The following is a 17846-nucleotide window of genomic DNA, read 5'->3' on the forward strand; positions in this document are numbered from 1 at the left end:
CAGCAGTTTGCTCCCGCATGGCTTCCTCTGCAGCTCTAAGTTTAGCAGGTACGTGGTCTGCTTCCCATGTTTTTCCAACACAGATTGAGGCCTTACCAGCCTCCATGAGCAGTTTTCCTGCTGTCTGCCAATTGACCATGAAGCCAATATCACATAGTTTAGGTGTTCATTATGCATGCATGCATGCTAAGTCGCTTCAGTCGTGTCTGACTCTGTGCGACCCCATAGGCAGCAGCCCACCAGGCTCCCCCGCCCCTGGGATTCTCCAGGCAAGAGCACTGGAGTGGGTTGCCATTTCCTTCTCCAAAGCAGGAAAGTGAAAAGTGAAAGTTAGTTGTGTCCGACTCTTCGCGACCCCATGGACTGCAGCCTTCCAGGCTCCTCCATCCATGGGATTTTCCAGGCAAGAGTACTGGAATGGGGTGCCATTGCCTTCTCCCGGTGTTCATTATATAATGTACTACATTATAGTACTACTACAGTACATTCTACTTAGGTTCCAATTTTTATATCTATCTGTACAGGTTCAGTTATGATGTAGTGACAGACAGCTCTGACATCCCAATGACTTGACATGGGGGAAATTTATTTCTTGTTCATAGCAGCCAAAGGGGTTGGAGCCTTATAATGTCTTAGGGCGTCAGGCTAATGGGGAAGCCATCTGAGCACATCCTTGGATGGTTGCTGAGGCAAGAAAGGGGTGTATAGAATCGTGTGCTGGAATGACACCCTCACATTGGATTGGTCGTTATAAGTCACATAATCAGGCCTAACTTCAGAGTGGGTGGGGAAATGCTGTCCTTCTGTTGTGGGTTGAATACCACTCCTCAACAGATGTTGAGGCTCTAACCCCCAGAACCCGTGAATGTGACCTTACTTGGAAATGGGGTTTTTACACAGATAATCAAATTACAATGAAGTCATTAGAATGGGCTGTAATCTAATATGACTGATGTCCTTTTAAAAAGGAGAAATTTGGGCAGAGATAAAGTATGTGTAGAGGAAGGATTATGTGAAAACACAGGGAGAATATTAACTACAAGCCAGGATGTGCCTGAGGTTACCAGAAGCTGGGCGAGAGTCTCCTGCACAGCTCTCAGAAGGAACCAACCTGGTTGACACCTGAATTTTAGACTTCCGGCCTCCAGAACATGATAGATTTCTGTTGTTTGAAGCTTCTCAGTTTTTGATACTTTATTACAGCAGTTCTAATACACTTACTGTATATCTAGGAGGAAAAGATTGGAATATTTATAAACAGCATTAATGACCATCAGTGTCTTTATTGCTATAAAACATACATCATTTTACTAGTTTTAATCCCAGTTTATAGAAAAATTTGCATCCCATTTTCACTTAGCATTATTTAATTAATATCTTTGTCCTTTTGTACCGACATATTTTCATTGCTAAATTGCTGTGTTTATATATATATATATATATATATATATATATATAACTATTTATATTTTATTTTTAGTTGTAGGATAATTACTTTATAATATTGTGATGGTTTTTGCCATATATTAACGTGAACCAGCCATAGGTATACATATGTCCCCTCCTTCTTGTACCTCCCTCCCGCCTCCCTCCTCCTTGCATCCCTCTAAGCTGTCACAGAGGACCAGGTTTGGGTTCCTTGTGTCATAAATTAAATTGCTGCATTATATATTATCATATAGTCTCAAATGTTTAATTTATAATTTTCATGCTGTTAACAAGTACTATGAATTGCAAAATCAAAAATAGAAAAAACTATAAAATCTCAGATAACATCAATTTCCAATAAAGCAATGAATATGAGGCACTAGGAGTGTAAATATATTGTCCAGTGTTGCAACAAATGTACTTAATGTTGACTCTTAGAAAGTCCGAGATTATTGCCAAAATTTGTTTGAGTTTATTACACAGATAACATGTATCAATCTGTTCTGTTACTAGACTTTATTGGAGCTGAAAAATATATGTGCAATATAAAAAATTCTCTGTATATATTCCAAGGAAAGTTTCAGTGTTATCCCTTAATTCAGTCGTAAAGTAAGTCCTGATTTTCTAGGGAATAGTCAATGGAAAAAATCCAAATTAAATTTATTCTTATTCTTAATATCTGGTGTTGCTCAAGAAGAAAATTCTTTGATCTTCAACTCCTACTCAGATATATATCCTTGTAAGGGATGTTGTACTACATGCTGGAACACTTTCTTTCTTCTTTCCTGCTTCAGCATTAAATTATGTATGACTCCCTGGTGTATATAAATATTTCCTTCTAGTTGGAATCTCACTTGCAGATGGTAGAATGTCATAAATATAACTTAAAAAACCCCCCCAGTAACAGACTCAGGATACTCAAGGTATATTAATGTCATACATCTATGAAAAATGCATGAGATTCTTTCATAGAGTGATGATGCCATTTTTATTTCTTATCTATATTTAACCCTGAGAAAAGTGAGCAGAATGACAGAGTAAAATGAAATATGTTCTTTAAGCTACATTTCATGGTTTCATGGTTGAATTAAAGATATCCTATTTAGTGTCCTGAAATGTCTGCAAGTTTGCTGAGACCATTTCAGTACCAAGCCCAGTTTAATACATTGAAGAGAACATTCAGCACAATATGTGGGGAATAAGGTTCTCAACTTGTGTTCTTGTAGTCTGTGTGTGGCTTTTTTTTTTTTTTAACTGTGTTTCATAAAGTTCCAGATAGAGGAGAGTCAGAGTTTTGGTTATCTGAAGATGTCTAAGGAACTAACATACAAAATCAGTTTTATAATTCGAGGCTTTTCATCAGCATCAACCAATAACTTCTCACCACTCTCGTGGAGATATAGTTGTTATTTACTGCAATTACAGTGGGCTTCCCTCAAAGCTCAGCTGGTAAAGAATCCCCCTGCAATGCAGGAGACCCTGGTTCGACTCCTAGGTTGGGAAGATCCACTGAAGAAGGGGTAGGTTACCCACTCCAGTATTCTTGGGCTTCCCTTGTGGCTCAGCTGGTAAAGAATCCACATACAATGTGGGAGACCTGGGTTTGATCCCTGGGTTGGGAAGATCCCCTGGAGAAGGGGAAGGCTACCCGCTCCAGTACTCTGGCCTGGAGAATTCCATGGACTGTATAGTCCATGGGGTTGCAGTCACAGCAATTACTACATACTGGGCACTGTGCCAAGTGATTTACACACATCACTCATGTAGTCCTCACAAGAAACGGATAGAGTAGCTATTGTTATCCTCATTTTTATAGATAAGGAAACTACGGTTTAGAAAGGGTTCGTCCAAGTTAATGGGTACTGAAATGTGAATCTGAACCAGCTTGCTGTCTCAGTCTCTCCTAACCATTACTCCAGAACTTTCCAATACTGTTTTATGTAGTAGCATGCATAGCAATTGACAATACTTGCATACAGACTTGAGAAAACTGAAGGGGATTTGGGAATATCTATAATGGGGCTTGGTGGAAAACAAGTTATTATATTTTACCTGTGTTGTGTAACTATTGGGAGAAGGCAATGGCACCCCACTCCAGTACTGTTGCCCGGAAAATCCCATGGATGGAGGAGCCTGGTAGGCTGCAGTCCATGGGGTCGCTAAGAGTCAGACACGACTGAGCGACTTCACTTTCACTTTCCACTTTCATGCATTGGAGAAGGAAATGGCAACCCACTCCAGTGTTCTTGCCTGGAGAATCCCATGGACGGAGAAGCCTGGTAGGCTGCAGTCCATGGGGTCGCACAGAGTTGGATACTACTGAAGCGACTTAGCAGCAGCAGCATGTAACTATTAGAAGAAAAATAAAAACAAAAGAACAAGGACTTTTAAAATAAAAACAATAAATCTTGTCCCATTTTATTTTTTCAATTTTAGGGAAGTATGGTTGATTTGCGATATTATGTTAATTTCTGCTGTACAGCAAAGTGATTCTGTTATACATATGTATATTCTTTTTCATGTTCTTTTCTATTATGGTTTATCTCAGGATATTGAATGTAGTTCCCTGTGGTATACAATAGGACCTTGTTGTCTGTCGATCCTGCATATATTAGCTTGGTACAAATGTAATTGTGGTTTCAGACTGTGAATTTTAAATCATTATAACTAGGCTTAAAAGGCAGAGACATTACTTTGCCAACAAAGGTCTGGATAGTCAAAGCTGTGGTTTTTCCAGTAGTCATGTATGGATGTGAGAGTTGGACCATAAAGAAAGCTGAGCGCCAAAGAATTGATGCTTTTGAACTGTGGTGTTGGAGAAGAAGACTCTTGAGAGTCCCTTGGACAGCAAGGAGATCCAACCAGTCAATCCTAATGAAAATCAACCCTGAATATTCATTGGAAGGACTGATGCTGAAGCTTTAATACTTTGGCCACCTGATGCGAAGAGCTGAAAAGACCCTGATGCTGGGAAAGATTGAAGGCAGGAGGAGAAGGGGATGGTAGAGGATGAGATGGTTGGATGGTATCACGGACAAAATAGACATGAGTTTGAGCAAGCTCCGGGAGATGGTGAAGGACAGGGAAGCCTGGTGTGCTGCAGTCCATGGGGTTGCAAAGAGTCAGACACGACTGAGCAACTGAACAACAACGACAAAAAAACAGCAAGGCTCAAACACGTCTTTATTAATCAAAATAGGAACCATGACAGTCATTTTTGGCAACGAGAAATAAATTTGTTTATTCCTGTAGCATAAAAATCCATGCTTTGGAATTTGGTGAACTCTTGGAAAGCGTTTCTGCCTCCTGCTGATTGTGGAAGCATTTTCCCTGGAAAAAAGTTGTTGAGAAGCCTAAAAAAGTGGTAGTCAGTTGACAAGAGGTCAGGTGAATATGGTGGATGAGGCAGAAGTTTGTAGCCCAATTTGTTCAACTTTTGTAGAACTGATTGTGCAACATGCGGTCAGGTGTTGTTGTGGAGAAGAATTGGGCCATTTCTGTTGACCAGTATTGGCTTCAGGCATTGGAGTTTTGGTGCATCTCATCAATTTGCTGAGTTTTGCAGGGATTCAGAAAGCTGTAGTGGATCAGACGGGCAGCAGACCATCAAACAGTAACCATGACCTTTTTTTGGTGCAAGTTTGGCTTGGGAAAGTGCTTTGGAGCTTCTTTTCAGTCCAACCACTGAGCTGGTTGTCACTTATTGTCGTACATCACAGTCTGATTGAGAAATGGTTCTTTGTTGTGTACAATAAGAAAAGACACTTCAAAATGACGATTTTTTTGATTTTCGGTCTGCCAATGGAGCACCCGGTTTTTCAACTTCCAGTTCGCTGCAAATGCTGAATGACCGTAAAATGGTCAACATTGAGTTATTTGGCAACTTCTCATGCGGTTGCAAGAGGATCAGCTTTGATAATTGCTCTCAATTGGTTCTTGTCAACTTCTGATGGCCAGCCACTATGCTAACCGTCAAGGCTCTCGTCTCCTTTGCAGAACTTCTTAAACCACCACTGCACTGTAAGTTCATTCACAGTTCCTGGGCCACATGCATTGTTGACGTGAGTTGTGTCCACTGCTTTATGACCCATTTTGAACTCAGATAAGAAATTTGCTCAAATTTGCTCATCATTTAACTTCATTTCCACAATCATATAAATGGAAATACACATACAGATAAAATAACCAAATAATAAGTCATTAGCAAAAAAGCATAAAGTGAGAAATGCACATTAAAATGACATATAAAACATAACCACATTTATTTAAGAATGTATTCAAGTATCAAATGGCAAATTTCAGCAGTGCAAAAACCGCAATTACTTTTGCACCAGCCTGGTATAATAGTTTGCATCTGCTCTTGGCATGTTTTAAATAAGGGACATGAGCTCATTTCTATGACCATATAATTTTGGCATCAGATTTTAGGCTTGAAACATAATTTCTGACCAGATTTTTTTTTAAGGACAGTTGCTTCAAATTCTTGACAGTAATCATCAACTAGAAACTTCTACAAACAGGTGAAAACATTTGAATTCATTTTAATAACCAATTATATTCGAAGGGGGTGACAGAGGATGAGATGGTAGGATGGCATCACCGACTCGATGTACATGAGTTTGAGTAAACTCCGGGCGTTGGTGATGGAGAGGGAAGCCTGGCGTGCCGCAGTCTGTGGGGTCACAAAGAGTCGGACACGACTGAGTGAACTGAACTGAACTGAATTATATTTAGTAACTCTAAGGAATCCTTTTATCATGTTGAAATAGTCAATGGTAGAATTTCATGTGAAAATGGATAGGCTTCGAATCCAGACTTTTTCACATCAGGGATTTCAGAGTAATGATAAAGCTCTGCTTTTGCCTGGGACTGTCTAGATAGTTCTGTCCCCTAGCCCCCACCCCCAAGAGTGCAACTCGGGGCTTTGCACAGAATATCTTACATGTTAAAGGGATCGCTAGGCTTTTTGTTAAGAATATGCTTATAAGGTAAAAGGAGTGAGCCTGAATATGGTTTGCTAATAAGATTTTTAAAAAGGAGACCAAAGGTAATAGATTTTGGCCTAGAGAATTGAAGTCACATATGTAAGTTCATAGAAAATAAATTAGGATTTGAACCCCAAACTCCAGAGCCTGAACCCCCTACTCCCACATTTGTCCGCTAGATAACATTTATGGTCTGATTCTGTTAGAGTTCTTCACTGTTGACTGATGTTTAACATTCTAAAAATGGGCAATTTCTAAGTGCTGTTCAGAGTCTTGGTTAATCTTTTAAATCACGATACTTATTTTTCCATCACTTTCTTTTTTTTATACTTCCCTAGATATAACTAGGTAAAAGAGAACATCATGCCTTATATCAACAGTAAGTTCCCAGAAGGCAGCTATGCCCAGAACAGCATTGAGTAAGTATGCATTCATTATTCTTGGTCCTCTAATATGTGCCAACTGCTACTGCTAAGTCACTTCAGTCATGTCCGACTCTGTGTGACCCCATAGACGTCTGCCCACCAGGCTCTCCTGCCTCTGGGATTCTCCAGGCAAGAACACTGGAGTGGGTTGCCATTTCCTTCTCCAATGCATGAAAGTGAAAAGTGAAAGTGAAGTCGCTCTGTCGTGCCTGACTCTTAGCGACCCCATGGACTGCAGCCCACCAGGCTCCTCCATCCATGGGATTTTCCAGGCAAGAGTACTGGAGTGGGGTGCCATTGCCTTCTCCAATATGTGCCAAACATTGTGTTAAATTGCAGGATAGCATACAAACAATTTAAGTGGTGGCGGGGAGGGGCGAGGGAAGAAAGCCCTGTAAATAGAAAATGGGTTGCTTTTTCTCATAGGATTACAGAGAATGATGCCATGACCTCTACTTGAGGGCGTCATGAAAGGCTTTTCAAAAAGTGACATTTGAGGTGGGTTTTGAAGTGTGAATAGGAGTCTGACAAACTATATATATGTAAAATATGTGTGTATATATACATATGCATTGTGATTATCTGAGCTCTTTCCATGTGGTGAGGTGATGTGATATAGTTAAAGAATATTGGGTGGAAAATCAAGAAAAATATGTTCCTGTCCTGATTTGTACATTATAACTTAGGGGTAAGTCATTTAACATCTCTGTCCTGCAGACTGTTTCGTGAAAGAATTTTGAAAAAAAAAAAAAAATCTTGACAATTCTCAGGGGATTATTGGCACCCAGCAATCAGCATTTCTACCCTCTGTTCTTTTACACAAGATTTTGTGCCTGTGCCTGTTTAAAATCCACTTTCCCTCCTTTGCCTCTCTCAATATTACCTTTAATTAAAAGTCATCTCTCTTCTTTTAATGAAGCATTTCACAGATGATTCTCATTCAATACCACATGATTATTGAGGAAATTTAAATACATATTTGAACTCCTGCGACATCAGGCTGTGCACCATGAGTATATAAAGATTGATATGGTCTGCCCAATCCTTGGGAATTTGTAATCCAGGAGAAGAGACTGTTACATACAGAGATTACTCTGACACAGGCAGACAGGAATAAAATCAGGGAATCTGCGATCCAGTGGTGGAGGGACACGTCCACTGCACATGAGGAACTCTCAACTAAGTCACACTTTAAATGGAAAATAGTGTAGGTCCCAATAAAGTGTGGCAATAACCTAAGGCCTGTAGAATGTTATTGTTTACACCATACTTTATTTTACATTATCTCATTTGATCCTTACAATAAACTTGAAATGTAGGAAGGTATCATTTAATTTTATGAGTGAGAAATTCAAACTCAAGGAAATTAACTCACCTCCTCAGGGTTCTTAGTAGTGAGTGGGAGAACAGGGACTGATTTCTAAATTCAGTAATTTTTGTGTAGCACCAGCTGGTTGGATACAGACTCGGGAGGCTGGAGGTGGAAAGGAATGGGGCTGAGAGTCAGGTTCTTCATACGGCTCCTGTTTTTAAAGAACTCTCAGTTCTAATGAGGTGGATGAAACTGGAGCCTATTATACAGAGTGAAGTAAGCCAGAAGGAAAAACATAAATACAGTATACTAAGGCATATATATGGAATTTAGAAAGATGGTAACAATAACCCGGTGTACGAGACAGCAAAAGAGACACTGATGTATAGAACAGTCTTATGGACTCTGTGGGAGAGGGAGAGGGTGGGAAGATTTGGGAGAATGGCAATGAAACATGTAAAATATCATGTAGGAAACGAGTTGCCAGTCCAGGTTCGATGCATGATGCTGGATGCTTGGGGCTGGTGCACTGGGACGGCCCAGAGGGATGGTATGGGGAGGGAGGAGGGAGGAGGGTTCGGGATGGGGAACACATGTATACCTGTGGCGGATTCATTTTGATATTTGGCAAAACTAATACAATTATGTAAAGTTTAAAAATAAAATAAAATTGGAAGAATAAAAAAAAAAAAGGAAAAAAAAAAAAAAAACAGCAAAAAAAAAAAAAAAAAGAACTCTCACATGGGGGTGTGGGTGTGGGGGTGAAACTTGAATACCTGCGTCACCAGTTTCATGGATTAACCGACAGGTGGCGCCACGTCCCAGTACAAACCTTTTCTCCGTGAAACTATGGCACAGACCACTGACCTTCAGTTAAACTTGGCAGACTAAAGTGAGGTCATAACCCTGCTTGCCCCCTTCCTGAGATAATCAGGATCTGTTTACTTACATTCTTAAAATCAGTAAAGAAGGGAGTGGAAGGCATGAGGATGTTAGAATGTAATGGCTTGGGAATATCCACTCTGCCTTTCATTGCTGAATGCTTTGGAGAAGCAACGAAGTCCCTCTCAGCTCCGGCTCTTCACCTCTCAAGTGAAGTGAACTTTCACAGAAGTTCTTGTGAAAGTTAGTCATAATGCGTGACTGTGGGCCAGCTACACAGCTGTTCAGCAAATGGTAGTTATATTTACCCATAGCTAAACATAGGAAACCATGGTCATACCATCATCTCTCTACCTACCCATTTGTTATTAGAAACACATATTCAGGTAGTTAGTCCAGTGTCTACTATTGGTAGGGTATTATTCTTGCATGTTTGGACTCTTCAGCAGAGGATTCTTTCATGAAGGTTGGGCAGGGAGAGTAGTAGAGGTAGAAAGAGAATACAGATGGCCTTTGATTATGCTGTGAAGGTTTTCATCATCTTTCTGATAAACAACATGATTCTGTCAAAAGTCCCCAAGGTAATGAACTAATGAACATTTATTAGGTATATAACTAAGCATTCTACATGGTTGAAATAGCATAGAAATTCTTTCTCAAAATTTATATTGTTATAAGGGAAAAAGAACTATTAACCATGAAATGACTGAAAATATTAGATTATGATTATACATATAGTTAACTGCTAAATGATACTTCTGTGTAGGATTAAGGGAAGTTTTTGATTTCCTGCTCATCTAATCTGGCTCTGCTCACTTCTGGTATTTTGAATAGCTGGTTATCAGGTAGTTTCTGGGAAATCATAGCCAATTTCTCAATAAATAACCTGAAGGACAACAATAAATGAAATCTACAGATGTGGGAAGTCAAGAGGCCCTTACAATAAATCTCTTTTTATTTTTTTTAAATTTATTTAATTGGAGGATAATTGCTTTACAATATTGTGTTGGTTTCTGGCATACATCAACATGAATCAGCCATAGGTATACATATATCCCCTCCCTCTTGAACCTCCCTCTCACCTCCCACCCCTTCACACCCCTCTAGGTTGTCACAGAGAAATAAATCTCTTTTCATTTGGCAGGACAGGTCACCCTCAGGAAGTAATAAGGTGAGTCATGCGAACCTGTGAGCTGGTTCAGCTCTTTCAAGTTGCAAGGTAAGAGAGATGTCAGGTCACCTAAGGAGAAACAAGTCTTCTTGCAAGAATGCATGGAATAGGAGATGAACAGTGGGAAGCTTTCACAGAAGGCTCATAGGATCTAGAAGTTTGTTCAAGTGCAACACTGTTCATGCCATCTTATTCCTTCTGTGTCTCCTCAACAGCAGAAGTTTTTGCTTCCTTTCTCCTGAACAAGTCTGGAGACTGTGCTTCTACAGCTGTTACTATTATCACATGAGTTCCTATGTTCCCTTCTTTTCCCCCCTTTAATTGCAGGGTTTCTGCTAACTTGTGGCTTGTAGTCGTGCCTTCTGTTATCTTCTGAATAACTTATTTTTACTACTTTTCTTTCTTTGTCTCCTTTTTCTGTCTAACAACTGTCTGTCTGATGACTCTTTTGGGGTTGAGTAGAGGATTTGATTCTATCACCCATTCATCATGGAATAGAGCATGCTTCTGGTTCACCTGCTAAACATCTGGTAAACTATTTTGGTTGCCTTTGGTCAGATATCCTTTCTCTGTTCATTGAATTCCACTCAAGGTATTAGGGCTACATATTTCAGGGCATGGAGACCTATATGTCAGGAATCTAGAGGTGGGCTAAGTCCATGGCAGCCACTTTGAGGATTCTCAGCTGGGGCAGTGTAAATATAGTCACATTTCATGGTGTTCCTAATGGGCTGTGTAGCCCATAAGAAATAAGTAGATTACATTTTTTTTCTGCCTTTAGTTTTATTGGAGTATAGTTGCCTCACCATCTTGCATTCGTTTCTGCTGTACAGCAGAATGAATCAGCCATACACATACATATCTGCATCTGTGTCTTAGTCGTGTCCAGCTCTTTGTGACCCCAAGGACTGTGTAGCCTGCCAGGCTCCTCAGTCAATGGAATCTTCCAAGCAAGAATACTGGAGCAGGTCACCATTTCCTACTCCAGGGCATCTTCCTGACTTAGGGATTTAACTCGAATCTCCTGAGTCTCCTGCATTGGCAGGTGAATTCTTTACCTCTGAGCCACCTGGAAAGACTGCAAATAGATACATGTCCACACAATGTATCCCCTTCCTTTTGGACTTCCTTCCCACTCAGGCCACCATAATGCATTAAGTAGAGTCCCCCATGCAATACAGTATGTTCTCGTTAGTTATCTATACAGAGTCTCAATATGTATATGTGTCAATCTTAGTCTGCCAATTGCTTCCCCCACTCCCATTTGCTCCTTAGTATCCATGTATTTCTTCTCTATATCTGTTTCTCTTATTTCTGCTTTGCAAATTAGATCACCTATACCATTATTTTATATCCCACATATATGCATTAATATATGATATTTGTTTTTCTGCATCTCATGCAGCTCAATATAAAAAACAAACAACCCAATCAAAAAATGGGCATAAGACCTAAATAGAAATAATGATTTTGAAAGAGGTTCCCCAAGCAAGCTCTGGGAGTGTGCCCATGTTAATTAGTTTTCTATTTTTGCTGTAATAAATGATCAATTTAGCAGCTTAAAGTAGCACAAATTTATTATTTTATAGTTCTGTAGGTCAGAAGTTCTATATGGGTATCATTGGACTAAATCTGGGTGTCAGCAGGGCTACATTTTTTTTTTTCTGGAGGTCCTGGAGAAGATTCTACCTGCAGGATCATTAGGTTGTTGGCAGAATTCAGTTCCTTGCAATAGTAGGATTAAGGATTCTTTCCTTGCTGATGGTCAGCTGAAGCTCCTTCTAGGAGCCACCTGCATTCTTTGGCTTGTGGCACCTTTCCTACCTTCAGAGCCAGAAGCAGAAAGTCAAGTCCCTCTCAAGCTTCAGATCTCTCCTGCTGCTGCTTCTGTCTTCTCATCTCCTTGAATCAATCTTTCTGCTTTCCTCTTCTGCTTTTAAGGACTCGTGTGACTAGATTAGTTTTACCAGAATAATCTAGGATAATCTCGCTGTCCCAAAGTCTATAATATTAATCACGTCATCTGCAAAATCCCTTTGCCATGTAAGGTAACATATTCACAAGTTCCAGTATTAGGACATGGACATCTTTGTGGGGCCATTAATCTGGCCTGGCAGACCATTTTTTTAAAAAATATAAATTTATTTATTTTAATTGGAGGCTAATTACTTTACAATATTGTATTGGGTTTGCCATACATCAACATGAATCCGCCGCGGGTGTACATGTATGTGTTCCCCATCCTGAACCCCCTTCCCACCTCCCTCCCCATACCATCCCTCTGGGTCATCCCAGTGTACCAGTCCCAAGCATCCTGTATCCTGCATCGAACCTGGACTGGCGATTCATTTCATATATGATATTATACATGTTTTAACGCCATTCTTCCAAATCATCTTATCCTCTCCCTCTCCCACAGAGTCCAAAAGACTGTTCTATACATTTGTGTCTCTTTTGCTGTCTTGCATACAGGGTTATCGTTACCATCTTTCTAAATTCCATATATATGCGTTAGTATACTGTATTGGTGTTTTTCTTTATGGCTTACTTCACTCTGTATAACAGGCTCCAGTTTCATCCACCTCATTAGAACTGATTCAAATGTATTCTTTTTAATGGCTGAGTAATACTCCATTGTGTATATGTACCACAGCTTTCTTGTCCATTCGTCTGCTGATGGACATCTAGGTTGCTTCCATGTCCTGGCTATTATAAACAGTGCTGCGATGAACATTGGGGTACACGTGTCTCTTTCAATTCTGACTTCCTCGGTGTGTATGCCCAGCAGTGGGATTGCTGGATCATAAGGCAGTTCTGTTTCTAGTTTTTTAAGGAATCTCCACACTGTTCTCCATAGTGGCTGTACTAGTTTGCATTCCCACCAACAGTGTAAGAGGGTTCCCTTTTCTCCACACCCTCTCCAAGCACACCATTTTTTGACTTCCACTTGTCTTGAACATGACAAATATAAATCCTCCAGAACCTATCATAGTTTTCACATCCTCCTGAAGCTGTCCTCACATATGATTGGCAATGCTGATTTTTTCTTTCTTTGACTTCTTACACCATATTGTTTATACCACATTTGGTCACATGATCTTATAGTACTCTTGATGGTTTAATAAATATTTAAAGTATTATATAAGTAGCAGGCTTTGGGGAAAGGAAGCCTAACGGAGTACCAGTCCCTGGGCTGATGATCACTTCATTGATGTATCTACCACCAAAGCGGAGCTACTACAAGATTCTTATAATATGTTTTTTAGTTCCCTCTCTTACTCTGGCAGCCAGAGTTGATTAGAATTTAAATCATTCTTTCAATAGAGTAGAGCTTCTGCCCTTGGATTTTATTGTTTGTTTCATGAAAGAGAGCTCCAGTTGACAATTCAGGCATGGTTAGAATTCAGGAAATCTTTGTTGACAAAGATCACATTATAATTACCCTAAATCCAACTCTCTATGAAGATAATAGAATGTTAGAAAGTTTAGGGTCAGGCTTAACGCCTAGATTTCATCCCTCCTTTTCTGTTCACTTCCAAAGTCCACTGAGTATGTCCATAAAGACAAGACCAGGGATAAAAATATAAATGTTATCAAAGTACCAAACAACAGTTCATTAATCTGTTTCTTAGAGCAGTGCTTTTTAGTAAGGGACCAAATTGAGAGTGGCCATTGAGAAATGACCCTGGGACCTGTGCTATTCTGGTTTACCCAGTTACCTGCAGACAGAAAGCTTTAGGCGGGCCAGAAGCCAAATAGATATCTCTTTGCTTACCGCATGGAGGAGGAAGCCAGGGGTTTTAAAAATGTGTTTGTTTTATAGACTTTTGAAGCAGGCAGCCCATAGTGAGTGAGAAATAAAGGAGTCTGTCTTGCTTTTGAGCAGCTCACTGGTTTTATGGCCCGGTCTCATTAATCACTCTGTGACTTCAACACTCAGAGAAGAGACTTGAAACTTCATTCCTATTGATCCTTCCTGGATAGTAGAACAAGAGTTCCCTTTCTTCTTCTTCTCTCCCTTCTACCCACTTGGAGCTTCTTCCCAGGTGGCTCAGCAGCAAAGAATCTGCCTGTCAGTGCAGGAGACGTGGGTTCTATTCCTGAGTCTGGAAGACCCCCTGGAGAAGGAAATTGCAACCCACTCCAGTATTCTTGCCTGGGAAATCCCATGGACAGAGGAGCCTGGTGGGCTACAGTCCTTGGGGTCGCAAAGAGTCAGACACGACCCAGCGACTAAACAACAACAACGCTTGCTCCTTCCTGGGCGGTGGAACAGGAGTTCTGTCTCTTCTGTGTACATGTGAGGGCAGGGGATAGGCATAACCCACCTCTGGCCTTTCAGGAACGGGACTTTACTGCTGCTGCTAAGTCGCTTCAGTCATGCCCGACTCTGTGCGACCCCATAGATGGCAGCCCACCAGGCTCCTCTGTCCCTGGGATTCTCCAGGCAAGAACACTGGAGTGGGTTGCCATTTCCTTCTCCAATGCATGAAAGTGAAAAGTGAAAGTGAAGTTGCTCAGTCGTGCCAGACTCTTAGTGACCCCATGCACTGCAGCCTACCAGGCTCCTCCGTCCATGGAATTTGCCAGGCAAGAGTACTGGAGTGGGGTGCCATTGCCTTCTCCAAGACTTTACTGAGCCCCACTTATTTATCAGTCACCAAATTGAGCTCTTCCTGAATATATTTCCTCATGAACCCTCAATAGCTTTTGAGTAGACATCAATGGCACATGCTTTGATCTCCAAAGACTCTTACTTCTGTACTCCTCTGATAGGAGTTAAGGATCCAGATCAGCCACTGCTTATGGGTTGGAAGTTTCTTCGAAGGAATAACAGTTGTTAGACTGTGTCTTCCATGGGTAGTTCCATTTTGCGTTTGTAGTTCCTTTCGCTGTGTTGCTTTGCTGTGTTACTTTATCTCCAGGATTCTTCTCTTTTGAATCCTGCTTCTCATGTAGCAGTTAAGAAATGGTTCTCTCTCCCTAATATCTTCTTAAAAAGCCTAAACATTTTAGGTTTACAGAAACATTGCAAAAATTGTGTCTAGTTCACATACACTTTTCACTAAGCTTTTCTTGATGTCAGTAACTTATGTAACCACGGTATAGTGATAAAATCAATGATCAAAATCAAGGAATGAACACTGATACCCCTCTGATCAACACAGAGTTGTGGTTCAGATTTCGCCAGTTTCCCTGTCATCAAAATATCCTTTTCTTGTCCAAGAACCCTATCAGGAACTTCACCTGCGCTCAGTACATCCGGCTCCTTAGTCTCCTGCAACCTGTGACACATTATTTCTGCATCTTTCATCAACTTGACGATTTGGATGAGTATTGTTGAGATGTTTTGCAGAATCTCTCTCTCATTTGGGGTTTGTCTGATGTTCTGTCATTAGAATAAGGTTGTGCTTGTTCAACAAAAATCCCACCAGTGATGTTGCATCCTTCTCAGCGCATCCCAGTAACAATTTTCATCACTTGGTTAAGGTGGTGTCTGCTGGATTTCCACCGTAAAGTTATTATTTATGCATTGGAAATTGATAATGATAGTGGGGGAGAAATTTTGAGAGTGGAGTAATATCTTTTTCATCAAACTTTTGCCCAACAATGTTAGTATCCATTGGTGGAGCTTGTCTGTAACAGATATTACTGTTGTGTTGGGATCATGGTAATTTTCTAATTCCTTCTTTATTTTTACATTTATTAGTGGGAATTTTTCTGATAAGAGATATCCTGTATCCCCAGTTTATTTATTTATTCAAGTATTTATAGTCTGTAGGGACTCCTGGATATTAATTTTACTAATATGGCTTATAAATCCAACACTTTCTCTTTTCCTGTCTTCCTTTCTTCCCCTCTTCTTTTTGGTTTTTTCTTTCATTGTTCAAACTTTGGCTGTTTGGAGTTCCTTGCCGTTGGTTCTTGTGTCCCTCTGACATATCTCATTCTTTTTGTACACTTCCTTATTTTTCTAGCATGATGAGATGTCCTGAGCTTACCTTATATTTTCTCTGCTCCAGTCCTGATATCAGCTAGTCCTCTAAGGAGCCTGCTTTCAATTTTGGAGAACAGTATTTAGAAGATGAAGATCTGGGTGCTGGGTGTGCTCCTTGTTATTGTATATCATTGATCCCAGGCCCTCTCAGTGGGCAGCATATATACTAACCCAACTATACACATATTTATTTACATTTATGTCTATATTCATAAATCTGCATATACATTAAAAACTGAGTTTGTATTGGTATCTCTGACTCCAGTTGAACACACGAGGTCTTTGTAGCCTTCCTTCCTTCCTCATTTTTATGAATTTATTTGTATTTACGGTTACACTGGGTCTTCACTGCTGTGCACGGGCTTTCTCTGGTTGTGGTGAGCGGGCTTCCGGTTGCATTGCACAGGCTCTAAGCGCGTGGGCTTCAGTAGCTGCGGATTGTGGGTCCTGGAACTGGGGCTCAGTAGCTGCGGTGCATGGGCTTAGTTGCTCCGTGGCATGTGGGATCTTCCTGGACCAGGGATTAAACCCATGTTCCCTGCACTGGCAGACAGATTCTTATTCACTGCACCACCAAGGAAGTCTGCTCCTTTCTTATTTTTAACTTCTTTTTCCCCACAATGAGAAAGCTGGATTTCAATATGTGCAATACCTTTACTTACTTGTTCAGTCCTAGAATACATGTAAAGGATTATAGAATTGCTAGCCCATACTGCTATTAGAAATAGATTTGCTAAATAGTGTAAAACATTTTTGTGTACAGTGTGAGATATTTATCTAATTTTAACTTTTCTAATCAACTTGTCAACATCCATCGGTTGTCCCAGCGCCATTTATTAAAACGTCTGTTTTTATCTCGGTGATTTAAGATGTCATTTGTAGCATATACTCAGTGCTCATCGATACCTGTGTCTGTTTCTGAACTTTCTATCTGTTTCTATCGATCTAGTTGTCCATTCATGTACCAATACCACGCTTTTAATTACAGAAGTTTTACAGTTTATTATAGTATATTTTAATGTGTGCTATGGCTAGTTTCCCTCTGTAGTTTTTCTCTTTGGGTGTTTTCCTAGCTATTCTTGCATATTTGTTTTTCTATCTAAATTTTAGTTATCAACTTATCTAACTCTGTTAAATAATTTCTTGGTAATTTTATTAGGGTGGTATTGAGTTAATAAATTAATATAAGGGAAACTGTCGTGTTTAATGCCAGGTCACCTAACCAAGAGCAGAGAACGCCTTGCCATCCCTTAAAATCTGCTTTTGTTTCTTTCAGGAGGTCTGCTATGGCTCTGCTAATTTGTGTCAGCCTCTCAGTTGTTTCCCTTCCTCAGCCTCTCTGCACACTTGTTCAGGCCACGCCCTTAAAGATTCTTCCCTATGTCTGGCTGCCTCATAGCACTTAACACACATTTTTAAAAGGAAGAAAAGAAAAAGAAGAAAAGGTAACTTGTTGTGGGCTCATTAGTGTCATCTCCCCCCACAGAAACAATTTGTATTACTGTCCTAACCTTAGAACGAAACCATATTTGGAGATTAAATCCTTATAGAGGTGATGAAGTTAAAATGAGGTCATTAGGGTGACGTTAATCCAATCTGATGAAAAAGGGAAATTTGGACACAGATTTGTACTAAGGGAGGATCA

General features: G+C 40.2%; 1 protein-coding gene across 16 annotated transcripts in view; it reads left to right on the top strand.

Annotated features, from left to right (window-relative positions):
• LOC147356181 (uncharacterized) overlaps positions 1–17846 on the top strand; it is a 252719-nt gene that overhangs the window by 42168 nt on the left and 192705 nt on the right. For 4 of the 16 annotated variants that reach the window (XR_015142688.1, XR_015142687.1, XR_015142689.1 and 1 more), the window contains exon 2: positions 6752–6832. The exons of 6 other annotated variants lie outside the window; for them this stretch is intronic. The gene's annotated coding sequence lies outside the window, so the exon portion shown is untranslated. Of the gene's footprint in view, positions 1–6751; positions 6833–10172; positions 10204–17477; positions 17647–17846 lie in introns of those variants that run through there. 6 more of the 16 variants (XR_015142684.1, XR_015142685.1, XR_015142683.1 and 3 more) reach the window with 3 other exon arrangements.

This window comes from Bos grunniens, chromosome 16 (genome assembly GCF_055505025.1).
Source record: "Bos grunniens cultivar Pamir isolate PY7600 chromosome 16, Bosgru_T2T1.0, whole genome shotgun sequence".
NCBI classification, from domain to species: domain Eukaryota; kingdom Metazoa; phylum Chordata; class Mammalia; order Artiodactyla; family Bovidae; genus Bos; species Bos grunniens.